The following is a 16,799-nucleotide window of genomic DNA, read 5'->3' as shown; positions in this document are numbered from 1 at the left end:
TGGTTCCTTTTCTGTGCAGCCTAATCATTAAGGTGAAAAATGCTCATGTGGCAGAACAACTCCACAGGCCTGGCTTGTTTAATAGATTCTTGGTAAATTATATTAGCTCTTGAATACCATCCAGGTCCTTAATGATGATATTTCTGAAGGTGACAAGCTTCAATAGCTTGGAAAAGTTCATTGCAGTCTCTGGTGGTTGTGATTTCACCCTGATAGAATTATTATTTGTACACAGGCTTTTTAGCTGTGGCTGAATTTCTTTCAGATTCTGGGACCTGCGGCTATAAAAATGTAGTATGTGGAGATCTGGGGACCAAGCCTTTGGCAAATGCTGAGGCCTAGAGTGCTGGGTCTCCAACTGTAAACGGTCAGCAGTACCTGTAGGGTTTGTTAAACATAATTGCTGAAGATGTCAGTATCTTAATCCCCAGAACCAGTGAATATGCATGGCCAAGGGGAATACAGTTGCAGATGGAATCAAGTTTGCGAATGTTGACTTTAAAATAGAGAGACTATCCTGGGGGTTTATCTGGGTGGGCCCAATATAATCACAAGGCTAACTCAAAGTGAAGGAGGGAGGCAGATAGGAGGTCAGAGTGATGCGTTGTGAGAAGGACTTAACTTACTGCTGCTGGCTTTAAAGATGGAGGAACAGGCTAGGAGCCAAGGTAAGCAGGTGGCTTCTAGAAGCTGGGAAAAGCAGGGAAATGGATTCTTCCCTAGAGTCCTCAGAAAGGAACTCAGCTCCGCTGACACACTGACTATAGCCCAGTGAGACCTGTGTTGGATTTTTAATCTACAGAACTGTAAGGTAATGAATCTGTGTTGTTTTATGCCTAAACAAAACAAAATTAAACTAAAAAAACACATTTGCTGAACTCTACCCTCAGTGTTTCTGAGTTTCTGGTCTGGAGTAGGCCCAAGAATGTGCATTTCTAACAAATTTCCAGGTGAAGATAATGCCTATGTTATCAACCTGTGGCCACATTTGAAGAACCTAGATTTTAAAAAAGGCTTCAGTTAGTCTGAAGATTTAAATGAAGGATCTCATAGAAGAGTTGTAACTACTAGCCAATTAGCTAACTCCAATGTCGAAGAAGGAGCACCTACTCCTCTCTGCAGTTTCCATGTAGTGCTGTGTTAATATCACAGAAGTTGCCTACCCTCTTCCAGCTACGTGAGTTTTGGTTGTTTTCTCTTTCCCATTCTGTGGCTTCCTCTGTCCTTTGTTCTAATTTTTATTTCTGAGTCATAGAGACTTGAATTTTAATTCTGACCCCATGTAACCATTTACTAGCTATATAGACTCTGGCATTTTATTACAATCCTCTGAACATCAATTTCCTTATTGGTAAAATAATGATACCTATTTCTAAGGTGACTATGAAACGGAAAGAGCCTTTATGCCCTAGGGCCTTGGTACAGTACCAGGTACAATGCAGTGCACAATAAATATTTGTCATCCTTCCTTTAAATTGCCCGAGAATATCTTTCTTTCTTTTTTCTTATCATTCTAACACTTTGCTTCCATGCTTCTCCTTCTTCCCCTTTATTCATATTTCCTTGCAGGCTCTAAACTAGCAATGGTATTCATGGTTATATACAACACACTCTACCAGATCTAAGCTAAGCCCCTATCAGAGGCCACGTGACGTTCACAAGAAGCAGACTTCTCCTTTATTACTTGTGCCTTCAGCTTCCCCAAGATCACCTCATCATGCTTTGTAGGACAGTGCATAGTTATTCACCTAAGGGTTGCAGCCATTTGCAATGGGAATTACAGTGTATGGGGGACAAGTTAAAAGTTCTTACTGAACATTCCTTACCTGGGAGTTCACAGGGAGCTGCCTATATGAAATCAAGCCATTTGCTAACCCGCTCTTCTGATGCAAGGATTGTGTCTTTTTCTTTAAAGAGTTTTTTTCTCATCTCCTCACAATCTTAACCCATCCTTCTGGGGTCCTCATGCTAAAACCCACAGGACATTAAATACTTGGAAATATTCCTTATCCCACATTTAAATTACCTAGATTGAAATCTAGGTTATTTGGTCTGGATTTTGGTAGAAAGGATCATTGGTGCCTAGAAACTCTTACTACGCACAGCAGAGGGGAGTAATGGAAGTAGGAAAACCACTGATAGAGAACTGCAGGGTCCGCAGGTTAGGAGTCCTCCAAGGGTCCAGTGTTCCTCCAGCTTGAGATGGAAGAATATCTATTTCTTTAAAATGAAACACATATGTTCAGACCTCTTCCCAAAACAAACATTCATTCTCCAGAGCAATTCAGTCTAAACTCATTGAAGAAAGAAAATATATCAGTACAGCCCAGTAAATCTTAAGCAGGTAATAGCCTTCGACTCCCATGAAACCCATGGGTTATATTAATGTTCTGAAGAGTAGGGATTTGCTTCTTTCCTGCTTCCACTTGGGTGTCTACTGGAATAAGACTGGGCCCATTACCATTTAAGGTCTCTTTCCTTATTTAAATTAAAAATGCCTGTTCTACCAAGGGCTGGATTCAATTCTTAGAAATGGTCTTTATTTGCATCAGTCTTTATCTGGGGATGGAGAGTCAGTACTGAAGTAACAGGAACATTTTCCTTTCTCCAGTCAGAGGGAGGTAAACTAAGTTACATCTTATTGTGTGTACCTCATGGCATTTTTTCTTCTACTCTTACCTCTTACTCTTTTCAACATACCTGCCAGAGTGATCCTTTTTTAAAACCAACTTTATTGAGCTATAATTTATATATAAATGTGAACACTTAAGTGAATAGTTTGATGAACTTTGACAAATGTATGCACCCAGATTACCACCGCACCACTTGTGACATTTATTTCTGTTGAGGTTCCCTGTGTCCCTTTGCAGTCATTCACTCCATCTCCCTCTTGGCACCAACCATTGATATTTTTTCTCTAGAACTTGTTTTACCGGTTCTAAAACTTGTCTGACTTCTTTTGATCAACACGGTTTAGAAAATTGTGTTTGTTTTTCTTTTTATTATTGACTACAATGCCAATGAATGATCAATCTATGATGTTGTTATCCACTCCCCTGTTAGTGTACATTTTGGTTATTTCCAGTTTGGGGCTCTTAAAGACCAAGCTGTTATGAACATTCTTGAACTTTTTTTTTTTTATAGACATATAGTTTCATTTCTCTTGGGTAAATACCTAGGAGTGGAACTGCCAAATCATGTGACAATTGTATATTTAACTTTATAAAAGCTGATAAACTCATTTCCACAGGGATTACATCATTTTACGATCCCGCCAGGAATGTGTGAGAGTTCAATTTGCTCCACATCCTTGCCAACACTTAGAATTCTCATGCTTTTAATTTTGGTCACTTTAATGGGTTTGAAATGATATCTCACTTCGGGTTCTAATGTGCGTTTTTATGATGAGTAACGATTGTGCATCATTTCATGTGCTTATTAACCACATGTATCTTCTTTTGTGAAATGTCTGTATAAGTCTCATGTCTATATTTGGTTATTTTATATACATATGTATTTTGTGAATATTTTATTCCAGTGGCTGTGGCATGGCTTTTTATGTTCTTAACACTTCTTGAAAACAAGAAGTCAAATTTTTTATTTTTAATTTATTGGGGTGATAATTGTTAGTAGAATTACATAGATTTCAGGTGTACAATTCTGTATTACATCATCTATAAATCCCATTGTGTGTTCACCACCCGGAGTCAGTTCTCCTTCCATCATCATATATTTGATCCCCCTTGCCCTCATCTCCCACCCCCCAACCCCCTTACCCTCTGGTAACCACTAAACTATTGTCTGTGTCTATGAGTTTTTGTTTCTCATTTGTTTGTCTTGTTCTTTTGTTGTTTTTGGTTTATATACTACATATCAGTGAAATCATATGGTTCTCTGCTTTTTCTGTCTGACTTATTTCGCTTAGCATGATACTCTCAAGATCCATCCATGTTGTCACAAATGTTCCTATATCATCTTTTCTTACCGCCAAATAGTATTCCATTGTGTATATATACCACGACTTCTTTATCCATTCATCTATCGAAGGACATTTTGGTTGTTTCCATGTCTTGGCCACGGTAAACAAAGCTGCAATGAACATTGGAGCACATGTGTCTTTATGTATAAATGTTTTCAGATTTTTTTGGTAGATACCCAGGAGAGGGATTGCTGGGTCATATGGTAATTCTATTCGTAATTTTTTGAGGAAACTCCACACTGCCTTCCATAACGGCTGCACCAGTCTGCATTCCCACCAACAGTGTATGAGGGTTCCTTTTTCTCCACAGCCTCTCCAACACTTGTTACTATTTGTCTTGTTGATGATAGCCATTCTGACTTGGGTGAGGTGATATCTCATTGTAGTTTTTATTTGCATTTCTCTGATGATTAGTGATGTTGAGCATTTTTTCATGTCTATTTGCCATTTGTATGTCCTCTTTGGAGAAATGTCTCTTCAGGTCCTCTGCCCATTTTTCAATTGGGTTGTTTGTTTTTTGTTGTTGTTGAGTTTCATGAGTTCCTTGTATATTTTGGATATTAGCCCCTTATCGGAGGCACTGTTTGCAAAAATCTTCTCCCATTCAGTTGGTTGCCTCTTTATTTTGTCGATGGTTTCTTTTGCTGTGAAGAAGCTTTTAAGTTTCATATAGTCCCATTCGTTTATTTTAGCTTTTACTTCCATTGCCTTTGGAGTCAAATTCATAAAATGCTCTTTGAAACCAAGGACCATAAGTTTAGTACCTATGTTTTCTTCTATGCAGTTTATTGTGTCAGGTCTTATTCTTAAGTCTTTGGTCCATTTTGAATTAATTTTGGTACATGGTTACAGATAGCGGTCCAGTTTCATTCTTTTGCACGTGGCTATCCAATTCTCCCAGCACCATTTATTGAAGAGGCTATCTTTCCTCCATTGTATGTTTTTAGCTTCTTTGTCAAAAATTATCTGTCCATATTTAAGTGATTTTATTTCTGGGTTCTCAATTCTATTCCATTGGTCTATGTGTCTGTTTTTCTGCCAATACCATGCTGTTTTGATTATCGTAGCCCTGTAGTACAAGCTAAAGTCAGGGAGTGTGATACCTCCAGTATTGTTCTTTTTTCTTAAGATTGCTTTGGCTATTCGGGGTCTTTTGTGGTTCCAAACAAATCTGATGATTTTTGCTTCTATTTCTTTAAAAAATGCCATTGGGATTTTGATGGGGATTGCATTAAATCTGTATATTGCTTTGGGTAATATGGCCATTTTAACTATGTTGATACTTCCAATCCATGAGCACGGAATGTCTTTCCATTTCTTTGTGTCTTCTTCAATTTCTTTCAAAAATGTCTTATAGTTTTCAGCATATAAGTCCTTCACATCCTTGGTTATGTTTATTCGTAGGTATTTTATTTTTGCTGCAATTGCAAAAGGAATTGTTTTTTGTATTTCTTTTTCTGAGATTTCATTGTTAGTATATAGGAATGCAATGGACTTTTGTACATTGATTTTGTAGCCAGCAACTTTACTGTATTCGTTGATTGTTTCTAATAGCTTTCTGCTGGAGACTTGAGGGTTTTCTATATATAGCATCATGTCATCTGCAGAGTGACAATTTAACTTCTTCATTCCCAATTTGGATGCCTTTTATTTCTTTCTCTTGCCTGATTGCTCTGGCAAGGACTTCCAACACTATGTTGAAAAGCAGAGGTGATAGGGGACAGCCCTGTCGTGTTCCTGAATGTAGAGCAAAGGGCTTCAGTTTTTCACCATTAATTATGAGATTAGCTGAGGGCTTGTTATATATGGCCTTTATTATGTTAAGGTATTTTCCTTCTATACCTATTTTATTAAGTGTTTTAATCAGAAATGGATGTTGTATCTTGTAAATGCTTTTTCTGCTTCAATTCATATACTCATATGATTTTTGTCCTTTATTTTGTTTATGTGGTGTGTCACATTGATGGATTTGCGGATGTTGAACCATCTTTGTGCCCCGGGGATGGACCCCACTTGGTCGTGATGAATAATCTTTTTAATGCATTGTTGTATTCGATTTGCTAGAATTTTGTTTAGGATTTTTGCATCTGTATTCATCAGAGATATTGGTCTGTAGTTTTCTTGTTTTGTGTTGTCCTTTCCAGGTTTTGGTATCAGGGTAATGTTGGCCTTATAAAATGAGTTAGGGAGTACTGTCTCTTCTTCAATTTTTTGGAAGAGTTTGAGCAGGATTGGTATTAGATCCTCTTTGAAGGTTTGGTAAAATTCACTAGTGAAGCTATCTGGTCCCGGAGTTTTGCTTTTGGGAAGGTTTTGGATGACTGATTCAATTTCGTTACTGGTGATCGGTCTGTTTAGATTTTCCAGTTCTTCATGGTTCAGCCTTGGAAGGCCATATGTTTCTAAGAACTTGTCTATTTCTTCTAGGTTATTGAATTTGGTGGCATATAGTCCTTCATAGTATTCTTGGATGATCCTTTGTATTTCTGTGGCATCCGTTATAACTTGCCCTTTTCCATTTCTGATTTTGTTCATTAGTATCTTTTCTCTTTTTATCTTAGTGAGTCTAGCCAAGGGTTTGTCAATTTTGTTAATCTTTTGAAAGAACCAGCTCTTTGTCACATTAATTTTTTCTATTGTCTTTTTGTTCTCTATTTCATTCAGTTCTGCTCTGATTTTTTTTATTTCCTTTCTTTTGCTGAACTTGGGTTTCACTTGTTCTTCTTTTTCTAGTTCTTTAAGATGTAACATAACGTTGTTTATTTGGGCTTTTTCTTGTTTCTTGAGATAGGTGTTTAATGATATAAATTTCCCTCTTAAAACTGCTTTCGCTGCATCCCAAAAATTTTGGTAGGATGTATTTTCATTGTCATTTGTTTCTATGTATCTTTTGATCTCTCCTTTAATTTCTTCTTTGACCCAGTCATTCTTTAAAAGTATGTTGTTTAATCTCCATGTATTTGTGTTTTTTCCTGCTTTCTTTTTGCAGTTGATATCCAATTTCAAAGCCTTGTGATCAGAGAATATGCTTGGTATGATTTCAGTCTTCTTAAATTTGCTGAGGCTGATTTTATGTCCCAATATATGGTCTATCCTTGAGAATGTTCCATGTACACTAGAAAAGAATGTATAGTCTGATGTTTTAGGATGAAGTGCTCTATATATGTCAATTATGTCCATTTCATCTAATGTGTCATTTAGGGCTGCTATTTCGTTATTTATTTTCTGTTTGGATGATCTATCCATAGCTGTCAATGATGTATTTAAGTCCCCTAGTATAATTGTGTTTTGGTCAATTTCTCCCTTTAGTTCTGTTAGTAGTTGCTTGGTATATTTCGGTGCTCCCTGATTGGGGGCATAAATATTGATGACCATTATGTCTTCTTGTTGTATAGTCCCCTTTACCATTATGAAATGTCCATCTTTGTCTCTTGTTATCTTTTTCACCCTGAAGTCTGTTTCATCTGATATCATTATGGCTACATCTGATTTTCTCTGGGTACCATTTGCTTGGAGTGTCAATTTCCACCCTTTCACTTTGAGTCTATGCTTGTCCTTGTAGCTGAGATGTGTCTCTTGGAGACAGCATGTGGTTGGGTTTAGTTTTTTGATCCAGTCTGCTAGTCCTTTTTATTGGTGAGTTCAGTCCATTTACATTTAGGGTGATTATTGATATGTGAGGATTTCCTGTCATTCTATCTTTAGTTTTCTGGTAAGGCTGTGTTTCCATTGTTTCTTTGCCTTTTTGTTGTTGTGTATTATTTCTGTGTGGTGGTATTCTATGATGTTTCCCTCTGTTTCTTCTTTTATTACAGTATATATTTCAATTCTGGATTTTTTTTGAGTGGTTACCCTTAAGTTTATGTAAAAGAAAGTTTGATATTTAGAGCATTCCATTTTCTTCATCACGCTTACTGTCTCCATTCCCATATTCTGGTTCAGGCCTTTACTCTCCCCCTTTTTATGTTTTGGTTGCCACAAATTGTCCCTGTTGATGATGGTCGAATAGCCTCCTTTAGTATTTCTTGTAGTGCATGTTGTGTATTAGAAAATTCCCTCAGCTTCTGTATGTCTGGAAAGGTCTTTATTCCTCCTTCATATCTAAAGGATATCTTTGCTGGATATATTATTCTTGGCTCAAAATTTCTCTCTTTCAATAGTTTGAATATTTGGTTCCACTCGCTCCTGGCTTGTAGAGTTTCTGCTGAAAAACCTGATGATAATCTAATGGGCTTTCCTTTGTAGGTTACCGTCTTCTTTTCCCTGGTTGCCTTGCGGATTCTTTCTTTGTCGTTGATTTTAGACAGCTTCAATACAATGTGCCTTGGAGAAGGCCTGTTGGGATTGAGGTAATTAGGTGTTCTATTTGCTTCTTGGATTCGAGGACCCAGTTCTGTCCACAAGTTTGGGAAGTTCTCATCAACAATTTGTTTGAATATATTCTCTGTTCCCTTCTCTCTTTCTTCTCCTTCTGGTATGCCCATTATTCTTATATTGCTCTTTCTGATGGAGTCAGAAAGTTCTTGCAGAGTTCTTTATTTCTTTTAAGTCTCAAGTCTCTTTCTTCTTCCATCTGTGTCATTTCCAGATTTCTATCTTCAATGTCACTGTTTCTTTCCTCCATCTGGTCAACTCTACTAGCTAAGCTTGTTATTTCATTCTTAATTTCTTCTTTTTAGTTCTTAATCTCCAGAAATTCTATTTTGTTCTTTTTTAAAATTTCAGTCTCTTTCATAAAATGCTCATGTTGTTCTTTGATTGTGTTTCTGAGTTCATTAAACTGCCTTTCTGTGTTTTCTTGCATCTGGTTGAGTTTTTTTCAGAACTGCAATCTTGAATTCTCTGTCATTTAAGTCACATATTTCCATATCTTTAAGTTCCTTTTCTGGGAGACTTTTCACTTTCTTTCTGAGCTGTCTTGTTGCCTTGGTTATTCATGGAAATTACTGATTTATTATTTCTCTTCCTAGACATCTACAGGAGTGGCTTCTGCAACAGGTTGATAGGAAGAGGTCTTTCTTTTGTTTTCCAGTACTTGTCGGTAGAATGTTTTTTTTTCTCTCTGACTACAGCCTTTTATTTTCTCTCTCACATGGTAGTGCTTTGTTTTCTCTGCACTATTCCAGCTTCTCAAACAATGGGGGGATTCCCTGGGAGATGGGCTTCTCCTCTGTTAATAGCTCACCTGGGTCACAGTGCACAGTGTCTGTGTCGGTTAGCGGAGAGCTTTTGAAGTTCCAAAGCTCTTCCTGCACCAGATTCAGAGCCCGTATGTTTCAGCAGTTCTGTTTACTCCTGCATGGATCCGCCCAGATAGGTGGGGCCAGGGGTGCGGTGAGTTGTGAGAGGTGGCCCAGAGCAATGGCGGCAACCACCACCACAGCCGGTCCTGCTTCCACAGCTCCCTCCCCTTTGCCAGAACTAGTTGGGCTGTGAATCTGTGTCTGCGGTCCACAGTTCACAAAACAGCGAATATTCTGTTCTTTTGATCTGACACTGCTGCTGTTCCGCTTCTAGCACAGGGCAAGTGGGGGCAGGGCGAGATCTGGGAGAGTAGGGAGGGGCGGCTTGTCTCAGTGCCTAAGGCTTCCGTTCTCTGCTTGATAGTGAGGGCTTAAACCACTGTTTTCAGCCTTCTTCATTCAGTCTTTTCTCCGAGGTCTCTGCTGTGAGCGTTGGGTTCAGCCGTGTTATATGCTGCCCCCTCAGCCCTGTGGGCCATAAGCAGAGCCCTAGCAGTCCGAGTTCTTCCCTCTCCCACAGCTGTGGTAGTTCCGGGATGCAGTGAGCTCGGAGCACTGAGCTAGGTCTGCGTCCTGCGCCGGCAAAACAGCGCAGATAATAGTCTGTAATATTATTTTCTTGTGATATCTTTGATTTTGTTATCAGTGTTATGTTGCCTTCATAAAATGAATTGAGAAGCATTCCCTTCTTTAGTATCTGAAAGATCTTGTGTAAAATTGGTACTACTTCCTTCTTAAATATTTGATGTAATTCCCTGGTAAAACAATCTAGCACTGGAGTTTGACTCCGTCTCCGCACTTCTCCCTTCCATCCTCCCCCCCGCTCGCGATTCGCCCACCTTTAGGTGAATTCAGTAGTGGGCCTCTTTGTCTTGCCTGTCTGCTGTGCAGGGAGTCCTTTGTGGAGTTATTGTTGTTCGATTAGTTGTAAATTCCAGGGGAGCTTTACGGAGGCTCACCTCACACCGCCATTTTGATGACGTCAAATCATCAAGAAGTCAAATTTTGATGATGTCCAATTTACAAATGTTTTCTATATATTAATTTTGTATTTTGTGGTCTTGCTAATTTCACTTACTAATTCTAGTATATATATTTTTTTTAATAGGAATTTTTTTTTTAAAGGGGAACAGAACTTTTATTGAGGAATAGTGTGTACTTCCAGGACGTTTTTCCAAATCAAGTTGTTTTCCTTTCAATCTTAGTTGTGGAGGCACAGCTCAGCTCCAAGTCCAGTTGCCGTTGCTAGTTGCAGGGGTGCAGCCTACCATTCCCTTGTGGGAGTCTAACTGGCAACCTTGTGGTTGAGAGGATGCGCTCCAACCAACTGAGCCATCCAGGAGCTCAGCGGCAGCTCAACTCAAGGTGCCATGTTCAATCTTAGTTGCAGGGGGCGCTGCCCACCATACTTTGTGGGAGTTGAGGAATTGAACCGGCACCCTTGTGGTTGAGAGCCCACTGGTCCATGGGGGAATCGAACCGGCAGCCTTTGGAGTCAGAAGCATGGAACTCTAACTGCCTGAGTCACTGGGCCAGCCCCTGTAATATATTTTAAAAAATGTATTCCTTGGTATTTTCAATAAGATAAACATGTCATCAGAGAATACAGACCGTTTTAGTCTTTAAAAATCTTTGTTTTATTTTTTTATTTTCTCACTGCCCTGGCTAGACCTTCAGTGCAGTATTAAATAGAAACCACGAGAGTTCTAGCCTTATTCCTGCTCTTAGTGTTCAATATCTGATTATTAAATATGATTAGCTATAAGTTTTTTATGATTGCCCTTTATCAAGTTAAGAAAAGTTTATTTTATTTCTGGTTTTCTGAGATTTTATTATACATAGGTGTTTAAAGTTTGTCCAGTGCTTTTTCTGAAAGTGCTGAGATGTTCATTTAATTATTCTGCTTTGTTCTGTTAGTATGGTGAACTACACTGATTGATTTCTGATTGTTTAAATAACCTTGCATTCATGTGATTAAACCCAAATTAGTCATGAAGTATTATCTTTGGCATATATTGTTGAATTCTATTTGCTAACATTTTGTTAAGAATTTTTGCATATGTTAGTGATGGATAATAGTCTGTAATATTATTTTCTTGTGATATCTTTGATTTTGTTATCAGTGTTATGTTGCCTTCATAAAATGAATTGAGAAGCATTCCCTTCTTTAGTATCTGAAAGATCTTGTGTAAAATTGGTACTACTTCCTTCTTAAATATTTGATGTAATTCCCTGGTAAAACAATCTAGCACTGGAGTTTTATTTATTTGGAGAATTTTTCTTTTTATTATGAATTCAATATTCTTAATAAATATATGACTATTTACCATTCTGTTTATTCTTGAGCTAACTTTAGTAAATAGTTCAAAGACTCTCCATTTCATCTAAGTTATCAAGTTTATTGGCATAGAGTTGTTCATTTTGTTCATTTATTACCCTTTTAGCATTATTAGGATCTATAATGATATCCTGTCTTTCATTACTTATTCTGATAATTTTTTTTCTTTTTTCTTGATTAATATTTAAAGTTTTTATCAATTTCCTTAACATTTTCAACGAACCAACATTGCCTTTCTTATTTCTTCTGTTGGTATTTTTTATTTTATTGATTTCTGTTCTTATATTTATTAAGTTCTTCCTTCTAATTGTTTCACTTAATTTGCTTTTATTTTTCTAACTTCCTAAAGTGTAAATGTTATTTATTTATAGACTTTATGTTTTAAGATTATAAATATTCTCTCACACAATGTTTTATCTTCATCCCACAATTTTTGACATACTGTGTTTTTAATCATAAAATAGTTCTAATTTCCATGATGATTTCCTCTTTGATGTATGGCTTATTTAGTGTTCTGTTATTTAATTTCAAAATGTTTGGAAATTACTGTATATACCTTATTGTTGATTTTGAATTTAATTCCCTTGTAATCAGAGGACATGCTTTGCCAAATTTCCATCATTGGGATTTATTGAGACTTGTTGTATTGGCTAGAATATGATCTATGTCAGTATTTCAAGTACACTTGAAAAGAAGGTATATTTTGCAGGTACTGGAGATTGTGTTCTATTAATGTCATGTCAACTTAGGTGATACTGTTGTTCAGATTGTCTACATCTTTTCTAAGTTTTTGTTTACTTGTCTTGTCAATTATTAAGAGAAGGTTGTTAAATATCTACACATATGATTTTGGATACGTTGATTTTTTTTTTCCCTTTAGCACTGTCAGTTTTTTTTTTTTTTTCATTTATTTAGATACCCATTATTTAGGTGTATATACATTTAGGACTATGGTTTGTTACTGATGAATTGCCCCTTTTATCATTATGAAATATTCTTATGTCTAGTAATATTCTTGATCTTGAAGTCTTTTCTGTTCTATATTAATGTAGCCATACCAGCTTTTTTATACATACTGGTTTCATGCTGTATCTTTTCCCTTCCTTTTACTTTCACCCTATCTATGTTTTTATATTTAAAAATGTATGTTTTTTTTTGTAGGGAACATGTAGTTGGGTCTTGCTGTGTTAAAATTTATCTCAGTCTCAAAATTTATCTCAGTTGGAATGTTTTGTACATTTACATTTAATGCAATTTTTGATAAGGATAAAAGAAACAGTCTTTTTAACTTACCCACTTATTTAGCTTTTCTATTGTTGTTCATTACTTTCCATAGGTTCAGGTTTCTCTCTGGCATTTATTTCCTTAAACTAGAACAATGGCCTTTGGCATTTTTGCTTGTTTATTTGTTTTGTAGTGCAGGTGTGCTGGAAACAAATGAAGGCTATTTTATCTCTATGTAATATTTTGGGTTGACACATTCATTCATACCTGGAAGTGGTAGTCCGTGTACCACATTTTTAAATCTGTTTCTTGGTAGGCCATACCCATTTTTAAGTTATTGAAATACAAAATGAATTTTCTGGCATTATATAAAGATTCACACAGTCAATTTGTTGAAGTGACTTAGTAAGAAAAACATAAGTGAGGTCCTGAGAGGAGGCTTATTCATAGAGAAAGTAAGTCATAAGCCATAGTTTTACTTGGCCATAATAAAAAGTCCAAGATTGTATAAAATGGGATATAAGAAAAGTAACACAAGATGTGGAAGTTCTATGATCAGGTGACGGAGCTTTTGGCTTTGTGGTTAGGATCATGTACTCTTTCTAATGTTTTTCCACCAGTAACATTTGATAGTCAGATGGATAGTAAGGCTTTTCTTATTTGAGATAAAGAGAGTAGTTAAAAATATATAAAATATATAGCATAATTTTAAGGGCTACTATAGGGATGTTGGTAATGCTTATTCTATGATGATAAAGGCTCTTGCTGTGTTGATGATTAGAAGGGAATGTAATTATATTTGTTTTTTTTTAGCCCATAACTAACACATCCCATTCAAAGTTTAATTGCACTGAACAATTTGTGTGAGTGGGTATTATTTTACCTTTTCTCCTTTGGAGCACCCACATTACATTCTATCATGGTTCTAATAGCCTCTTTAGCTTGTAGCAATATTTGTTTTATTTTGTTTTTCCTTTTGGCTAAGTAATTGATTAGCAGCACTCTTTGAGGTTCTTCTAAATAATAATCCAATTCAATATAATCCACATTTTCTACAATTTATTACTTTACTAAACACACTGAGATTAATTTACTGTTTAAAAAAGTGTATAAGGCACTCTGCTAGGTAGGATATTCAAAGTTTAATTAGACTAGGCCTTTACCTCAATACATTAATGTCTAGTAGGGGAATTATACAAATTTTTAAAGGCGTCATCCCCGTAATAATGCCATATCACAAACATTTCAGTGGCAAAATCATTAAACAATTGTACTGCCCATGTGTGGGGTCAGCTGGTGGTTTTGCTAGGCATGTAGGCTGAAATTGGCTGGGCTCATTAACATGTCTAGGTGATCCACTAACTCTCAGCTGATTTAGACTGGACTCAAGCCAGGAAGTCTGAGGCAACTCATCTCTGCTCCACATGTTTCTCATTATCCAGCCAACAGGATGGCTTGGGTTTATTCTTGTGCTTACAGCCAAGGTACAAGACAGCAAGCCTGAGATAGTAAGCTGCTTTCTAGTTGCTGCTTATGTCATATCTGCTAATACTTTATTGGCCAAAGCAAGTCAAATGATTGAGCCCCATGAAAAGGGATATGGTAGACGACCCCTCACATGGAATTAAGGTACTGAAGTTACTTGGCAAAATGTAAGGATACATGGAAGATAAAGAATAGAAACCATCAACAAAATTTATCCCTGTCTGTTCCTATGGCCACAAGTATTCTCAGTTCATCCAAATGCAAAATATTCTCATCTGTATCTCAGATCCCCCAAAAGAATTCAATCCAGCCAATTGGCTCAAAGTCCAGAATATCATGATCTGTATCAGGTCCATATGTGACTCCTCTTGATTCAGATATCTTTGAACTAAAAAGGTTAGTTATGTACTACCACACATCCAGCGTATAATAATAAAACAGGAAAAATATAACCAAGTAAACCCTCATGTTTGAAAACGAGAAGATTGTGAGGCAGCTAAGAAGTCTGAAATTCCACTGGTCAAATATTGCTAGGTCTTTCTGTTCTGGAATGGAGAATATTCTTTAATTAGTCTCCAGTTTGGCTTACTGACCTTGGCTTCTTAGTCTATTGTTGTTCATAGTTATTATCTTTGCTCTCTGGAAAATCTTACTTTTCTATTACCCCTTTTGGTCACTTCTGAAGAAGGCCTTAGAGAACATACCCTTTGAGCAACTTTTTTCCAACTATCTTCCTGCCTATAGGAAATGGAGAGCACAGAGGATTTTTCTACATTATAAAACAACCTAAGTCGTTTTACCACAGGATGGTAACTCTTTTACCAAGAGATATCTCAAAGACTGTGGGTTTTCAATATATTTGGATCCATTTCATTCCATGTGCTGAAACCACATCCACAACTCTTTTTGAGATATACCTCTCTATGTAGACTTAGTTACTATTACTTTGGGTACGTCAGACTGTTTTGTTCATAATAGACTTAAGACTCCTAGAAACCATTTTGTACAGTTGAAAATATCTATTAAGCAATACCTTAAACATTTCAGAGATCTTAAGATCTTAAGAACATTAAGAAAGGTTTTATAGCCACATACAAGACTTCATGAGAAAGCAATAAAATTTTATTGAAGAACACAAAATAAAACTTGAATATATAGGGAGATATACCATATTCATGGACAAAATTTTTAATTTTTAGTAGAGGTCAATGTTTCAAAAATTATTCTATAAATGTAGCGCAATCCCAGTCAAAATCTCCAATAATTTTTTATATGGAAGTTGTGAAACCAACTTTAAAATTCATATGAAAGGGTATATGTTTAATAATACATAAAATCATTTTGAATATGAACAATAATGAAGAGTAACCTGCCCTATCAGATATCAAAAGATTATTATGAAACTTTAGTAAATAATGCAGCATAATATTGGTGTAAGGATAGAGAAATAAGGACAGACTAAATGATTCAAATTCACATATATATATATATATATATATACACACACACATATATATATATGAGATATTGTTGTATGTAAGAAATGCAAAGTAGAAAGCTTGAGCCATTTTTGTAATCAATTTACCATAGTAAGCATTCAAAACAGTTACATTTCTTCTATCCCTTCAGCATCTCCTTTTTCTTAAAACATTCTAATAGAGGGATTTGATCAAAATGCCCTCTGAAATTCACATCTTCCACCACCAGGAAAAGAATAGATTAATTTTTTCTAGGTCATTGTTATTGTTATATAAAATAATATAGAATGTCCCAAAAGTTTTAGTCAGACTTAAGCTTTAATAAATTCAGAAGTATAGTTAGTAAACCTTGTACAAATTATTTAAACACTTAGTTATTTAAATGATTTTATACTATAGTTTTGGGAATTTTCAACATTACATTTTTAATTTGTTTTTATTTTATTTCTGCTGATTGAATATAGCAAAGATTGACTGAGACAAAACAATAATTAAAAGCATATTATTAAAAATTCTCAAAACTCAACAAATATGAAAGAAATGGAAATAATTAAACTTTTAAGTGATTTAAAAATAAGATATCAGCATTTATCATTATAAAGTTCTTAAAGCCTAAAACTGCACCAAGACTGAGACACCTTGTATTTCACTGGAAAAGACCTGAACCCATTGGCAGCCTTACCTCTTCAGAGCAGAGCTGAGGGCCATTAAGTATATAAAAAAAACCATTAAGACCAATCAAAATAATTGATTCAAAACCGTATGCTAACACTGACACTATTCACAAAACAGATCTTTGGTCTCTTACTTGGATCTTATCTGCCTTTACTTTATAAACACCTTTAGCAAGTCAGATTGTATGGTCTCCAAGGCCACATAGGTTGACAGGAGTAAAGTAGAAGGCAGGTAAGGACTGCTTATAGGCAGACACATTCACAACAGTAAGAGATGATAATCATAAGGCTGAAAGAGAGAATGGAGACAGACAGACACACACACACACACACACACACTCACACACTCACACATTCACACACTCACACACTGCAGAG

The sequence above is a fragment of the Rhinolophus ferrumequinum genome, chromosome 12, assembly GCF_004115265.2.
Source record: "Rhinolophus ferrumequinum isolate MPI-CBG mRhiFer1 chromosome 12, mRhiFer1_v1.p, whole genome shotgun sequence".
NCBI classification, from domain to species: domain Eukaryota; kingdom Metazoa; phylum Chordata; class Mammalia; order Chiroptera; family Rhinolophidae; genus Rhinolophus; species Rhinolophus ferrumequinum.
Note: the sequence above shows the minus strand (reverse complement) of the source record.